This window comes from Vigna unguiculata, chromosome 3 (genome assembly GCF_037176805.1).
Source record: "Vigna unguiculata cultivar grain cowpea cultivar isolate G323 ecotype 2 chromosome 3, ASM3717680v1, whole genome shotgun sequence".
Lineage (NCBI taxonomy): Eukaryota > Viridiplantae > Streptophyta > Magnoliopsida > Fabales > Fabaceae > Vigna > Vigna unguiculata.
Genome location: NC_140794.1, coordinates 32960356 through 32967286, shown reverse-complemented (window position 1 = coordinate 32967286; position 6931 = coordinate 32960356). Strand labels below are relative to the sequence as shown.

Sequence of the window (6931 nt, the reverse complement as noted above, 5' to 3'; positions counted from 1 at the left end):
TGTTGCGGGTCGAGGACTCCTCCCCCTTCTTCAAACTCCGATTCATATTTTTCATAGAGAAATCTCTGATCAACGATAGAATAAGATCCATTTTGAATCCTATTTAAGGGATTCCTTGGTTCGGACCGAAGAAGCAATGTCACTCGATCCTTATCAAATTGACTGCAATCTTTTTCTGTACGTGAGGATCCCACCAGAGCGCCTTCTACTTCTAATAGGCCATGAACTAGATCATAATTCTTCTCAACGAGTCCATAAGATGTGATCCCATTTTTTTCATCAGGTCCGGGTAGAGACCAAAGGTCTTGAGCGACCGATCCGGCAGAACAACTCAAAAGGTAAAGAAGTATCGTTAATTTCTTCATACTCGTTCCAAGTTCGAGAGTACCATTTGTACAAATAAGAATCCCCCCCGTCACATGATTTCTTCTTCATATAGATAGATATAGGATCTATGGAGCAATTACTTAGAAGTACATTTTGTGAAACAGCCCTTCCTATCTGATAGAAAAGGATCCCATGATCCTGAACCGATCTTACCTGAGATCGGAAATCCCAAGTTTGTCTATGAAGAACAGAACTAATTATATTAGTGTCTATGATGGATTTTTTTTGTATAATACTAATCGATAGGGCCTCATTGTTAAGTGCTACAAGATCTCGTACATTTGAACCCATCGTCGTGGACCCGAATCCATTAGTATGGGACATTTTCTTTTCCAAGTGAAATCCCCTAGTATATGAAAGAGTGAAAAAGTGTTTTCGTTGTTGTGGAATAAGAAGCCTTCGTATCTTAATGCATGTATTGAATTTATTCGGAGCTATTAGAGCTGGATCTACTTTTTGGGGAATATGAGTCGAAGCAATAACAAGAATATTTCTAGTGGAACATCTTTCACAATCCCTGGAGAGATAGTTCACTAAAAGACCGAGGGATAAGTAATTCGACTCAGTCACATCCAGATCATGAATGTTAGGAATCCATATTATGCAAGGAGACATTGCTTTTGCTAATTCGAAGTGAAAGGTGATATAAAATCGGTCTATTTCTGGCATCATATCCATAGTTAGCGTATTCATCATAGTTAGAAGCTCCAGCTCCATATCAAGGTCACGGTCGATATCGTCACTATCGTCACTATCATCAATATCGTCACTATCATCAATATCGTCACTATCATCAATATAGTCACTATTATCAATAAGAAAACCCTTAGGCTTGTTATCCAGGAACTTGTTCAGAAATACTGTAATGAAAGGAACATAGGAGTTTGTCGCTAGGTATTTGACCAAATAGGATCGTCCAGTTCCTATAGAACCTATCACTAAAATACCCCTACTAGGGGGAGGTAGGGCTAAGCGGAGCGAAAAGGGTTTTCCATGAGATGGGAAATGCAAACTATTAGCCCCCCACAAGGTGTGTGAATAAGTAATTGTCTGATAATTAGCAAGGAATATACGTCTTTCTACTAAACAGGATGTATTGAATTCATAAATCATTAGATACTTTTTTTGAATGTCAACTAAGTATCGTAAGTAAATTGCTCCCGGTTGTTCACTTATTTGATAACCAGAGTTATTCTTTGATAAAAGATCACTATGAGTAAGACTCAATAGAATTTGATCAATCCTTTTTTCTGTTGTTAAGGTAGAAAACTGAACCAAGAATTCTTTTTCTTTATCATCAATCGAATCAGTGTTCGAGACCCAGGATTCTATTTGATCATCAATCCAATCACCATTCACGTTTTTTATTTTTCTTATCAAGGAATAGATTGCTTTACTTGGATGACTTAGATGTCTCGTATTTCTCGAAAAAGCGATTCGATTGATGGGATTTGGTATAATACTTATGAGATCGATGAGATTCCAATATTTATTCTTAGAACGTATGGATTTGACCCCATAAGCGGGACCACCACCCCATAGCATGTTGCTACCAAAAGCAAAACTCCGTATTTCTTCTAGAGAATCTCCTAATTGTTCCAGAGCAACTAGAAAGATATTCTTTAACCAGAAAGAATTCAGTTCAGATGTAGGATACCTATCCAGAAGTTTTCGCAACTCAATCATGTATGATGGAATCATCAAAGATTTTACCTTTTCGAACTCTGTCTGTAACTCACTATAGACTCGAGAAACAAAGAGAAGATGTGTACGAACGAGATATCCAGCAACAAGGAGAAGGAAAAGGATTGAATAGAAGAACTCCTGAACATTTAGCGATCTCAGATGTGTCGATATCAATAGTAACTCATTATTTCGATGAGTCATTTCTTCGGACAGAAGAAGATTATGGAAACAATTACCCGGAATCTCACTTATCAGATTCCATTGTGGAAGACACAATGGAATCTGACGAATTCGCCATAATATATCTGACCCATGCATAATATCATGAAAAATGGATACAAATTTTTGGCTGCTACTTAGTATCGGCAATAGGTCTGAAAAAGTATCTAAAAATATGAAATTTAGATATTTGTACCCCGTCGAGGTAAGGAACCATGGTATATATGTTTGGAATAGATTCCATTTTGAGAGAGTTGAAAAAACACTATCTTGTTGAAAGGTTCTATACATCTGACCTTTCTCAAGGCATTTTTGTAGACAAGAACTCCGTTTTTTCCTTTTTTCGGATGGTAAATATTTCTCAGAACATGGAGTGTGAATCCAACCCATGTTTGAATTGAAATTGAGATACTGATACAAGTTCTTCCCTTCTGAATCAGGTATATTCATATCTGAAAGAGGTTGACAATAAGTTTTTTCAAAATGGACTATTTGTCCCTCTGTTAGAGGTGTTCCAGAAATGTCTGCGATCGAGTAAATAGCTCCACGAACGAATGGATCGTATCGAATTGGAAAATGGAAAGATTTGTAGAAGTTATACCCTTCGTCGCCACTTTGCGGAAAATCGTTAGGTATCAATATGTTAGATACCTGTAACTCGATTGGTGAAATAGTATCTCTCTTCAAAAAAGCATGTTTTTTTTGACCATCGCAAAAAGAAAAGATTTTGTTGCGAATGAACAAGATTTTGAGGAATTGTCCATACGTAAAATCATAATTATTGATACGGGCCTTTTCCACATAAAAAGGGAATCTTTTGTTACAATAGAAGCAGAAGTGATATTGATTATTCAAGAATCGAAGTCGATTTGCTTTATAAAAATAGTATATCAATGAACTTCTATGAAATGGTTTCACGGGATTCAGCCAATTGTCTGGATCGTGGGATATCATTGAGAAATAGGAATCTGTGTTATCAAAAGATTTCCTGCGATTCTTTCTAGTATGGAATGAGTCAATCATCCACTTTGGTATCTTATTGAACAAAAATGGTGATATTGTTCCTCCATTGATCAAGAATTTCGATTTTTGGGAAGTATCTTGGTCATCCAATAATAAGGGTTTCCTTTTTTTCAAATGAAAGATTTGAAGACCTATTGATTCTAATAACTGATTACAGAGTGGATCATTCGGACCTTTCAATTCATAGATGTGGATCTCGGACCTATGAATGGGGATACCCCCAAAACTCACAAATAAAAAAGAAGGAAGTGAGTTAGACAAAAAGAGAAGAAACTTGGGCAAAAAAAGAAGTAACTTGGACAAAAATAAACAAAGTGACTTAGACAAATCTTTTTTGTCGATAACCTCAGACCAATCAATCGAATATTGATTAATATGTAATCGATCGAACACTACTTGAAAACGGCTATTCTGCTCAGAAATGAAATAGTCCAAATGTTCCTGGAAATTCTTGCTCCCATTGGACCATTTGTATCTATATACATTAGGATCCCAATTCATAGATCTCTCCGTTCGAGAAATCAAAATAAGAGGATCGAACCACTTCTTCTGACTCTTTTTCAAATTTGATAAATGTTGGTTGATCGTGTATTTCATTCTAGTTCGATGATTCAGAGTATCATTTCCTATTTGATACCTTTGAATTCCATATTCGAAGTTGCAATTGAATCGATTCAATACATTTCTTATGTAACCATGGGTGCTATATTGGATTTGAATCAGATTTCGGATCAATCTATATTGATTGACTGCCTCCATTATGTTGTTGCTAGCAAATACAACTATTTTAGGTTTTGGATCTTCCACATTATTTCCGCAAGAGGTCTGGACCCATTTTTTTATGATCCTTCGATAAAAAGATTCATTCTCTTCATAAAAAAGAGGAGGTAGAACCAATAAAGAGTGCTTTTTCGATTCATCCCTGGAGTTCAATAACTCATTCAAGAAATGTTTTTGATCCAATCCGGAGGAATCCATAGAAAAATCAAATTCCTTATGATACACCAGATCCGGCTCGGTTATTGATAGAGTGAATAGATCTGCCATTTCTTGAAATATATCTTCTGATTCAAAATCGTGGTGTAACGTGTATCTCCCCCTGTTCCGGTCATGGAATAGATGAAATAAACCCCAAAATGGATTTTTGTTCAAGAATGAAATCTTATTGGAACTGTCCAGTTCACCCTTTGGAACCATATCACATCCTCGATAGGATGAAATAGGATGAATTGAGACGGTATTTTGTAAGTACATAATTATCTTGAATAAATTCACTATTTCTTTCTTTTCCGATCGCCTGGAAAAAGCAAGATGTTTCTTTTGTTCTTTTTTCAACAATTTCTGATCTCTAGTAGACCTATCAGTAGGATTCGAACCCAGATGAAGTTCTGACCATCTGTCAGAGAAAAAAGAACGAGTGGCTCTTGCAGGATTCCCAAAAAATTCTTCGATTTCTTCCGGAAGCAGATGATTATTCATCTGCTTCTCACGTTCCATGAATAGTCGGCACATTGAGGAATATCCAGAAAGGATTTTAAGGAATCGCTCTGATTCTATCTCTGTTCGTTCCGTTTGAAGAAAGGAAGGATCCCAACAAAGAATCGATCTTTCTTTTAGTTGTTGAATCTCTCTTTGATTGATCAATGTGTGATATTTCGAATCCTCATTCCTAATGGAATCGAAAGAATCCTTGGATTGATCAGAAGATCCTTTCAATTGGCTAGAATCCGTTACTTGAATGAAACTAGATCTCGTGGAATCATATTGAAGATTTGATGATACATTCCGTACCTTGCTAAAAAACCGATCCTTGTTTCCCAACCACACATTGTCTAACCAAATCCAATTCTCTCGTGACATGTTCCTCAAAAAATCCGATTCGTGCGGACTCTTCCCCCAACTAACGAAGAGATCTTGACGGAATTGCCACATATGAATATTGAGCACAATTTTGCAAAGAAATAGCCCGCTTGTTTCTCAAGAAGAGATGCGAAACATGCTCAATATCATTTGATTGAATAATTGACCCAGTCCCTTGTTGTTTGAAGAAACCCTCCACTTCCTTTGGTATTTTTTCACGAAAAGCAAACATGAGATAATAAATCCAGTCTTTCACTAAGATTTCGAATAGCTGTCCCGAATTCAAGTTGATTATGTTTCGCCTCTTTCTCGGGGAAAGACGATCAAAAAATTCCCAATCATGGTCCTTACGGATCGGATCATCCATATAATATACAAAAAGGAACTCCAGATATTTGATATCTTTCTCTTTGAATGAGATCTCAATTCCAGCGATGGTTTCATTAGATATCTTACAACTAGAATCGCTCTTTTTTCCTATCCAGTTCCTCCACCACCGCGAATCCCAGTTAAATTCAGGCATGATATACTTTTTAGTTATTGGGAGAACCCGAGTACTCTCTTTCGGATCCAGGAAAGAACTCTCAGAGATCTTTTTTCCTTTTGGAAGATACAGGAGCGGAACAATCAACCTATTGATATTGGAAGACTCAGATGATTCTTCCAATGTATCATTTTTGGGTCCAATGGAATTCATAGGTATAGGAAGAAGCCTTGTCAAATAGGGATTTTTTCTTTCGACCATTTTTCGATCATAGGTATAGGAAGAAGCCTTGTCAAATAGGGATTTTTTCTTTCGACCATTTTCGATTGTTAATACGATATATAAGGACCGCTACTACAAAGAGTACTACATACTTTGATCGTGAAATATCGATTGCTTGTTGAACCCTGTGAATTGCGTGAAAGTAGGATACTCCAAATTCGGGAGTCCAAGAGTTTTATAAAACTCCTTTGATGGAAAAAATATGATGAAAAATCCCGCTGAATTGAATTGGGTCCTATGAATCTAAGAAATAGCGAGAATTCTTGATTCTCCTCAATATCTCTCTCAATTCGAAAATCAGGATTTGAATTGATGTCCTTTCATCGAATCCTCCTAATTGCATTGATTTATCCGAAAGATTTCACTTCAATTGGAATTTGGTTTATTCACCATGTACGAGGATTCCCGCTAAGCATCCATGGCTGAATGGTTAAAGCGCCCAACTCATAATTGGCGAATCGTAGGTTCAATTCCTACTGGATGCACGCCAATGGGACCCTCCCTCCAAAAAGTCTATCGGATTTTTGTTCAAGAATGAAATCTTATTGGAACTGTCCAGTTCACCCTTTGGAACCATATCACATCCTCGATAGGATGAATAGGATGAATTGAGACGGTATTTTGTAAGTACATAATTATCTTGAATAAATTCACTATTTCTTTCTTTTCCGATCGCCTGGAAAAAGCAAGATGTTTCTTTTGTTCTTTTTTCAACAATTTCTGATCTCTAGTAGACCTATCAGTAGGATTCGAACCCAGATGAAGTTCTGACCATCTGTCAGAGAAAAAAGAACGAGTGGCTCTGTATCAATGGAATCTCATCATCCATACATAACGAATTGATGTGGTATATTCAAATCATAACAGATGAACAGTATAAAACTAGTATTTTAATTGAGACTAGAACTCATAGGGAAGAAAATAGATTTATGAATGGAATAAAATATGCAGTATTTACAGACAAAAGTATTCGGTTATTGGGGAAAAATC

The 6931-nt window shown here is 36.5% G+C and overlaps 1 non-coding gene across 1 annotated transcript; it reads left to right on the top strand.

Annotated features, from left to right (window-relative positions):
• Window positions 1-6353: 6353 nt before the first annotated feature.
• On the top strand, window positions 6354-6426 carry TRNAM-CAU (transfer RNA methionine (anticodon CAU)). Its single transcript has one exon. It is a non-coding gene; the product is annotated as a tRNA-Met (tRNA).
• The last annotated feature ends 505 nt before the right edge of the window (window positions 6427-6931 follow it).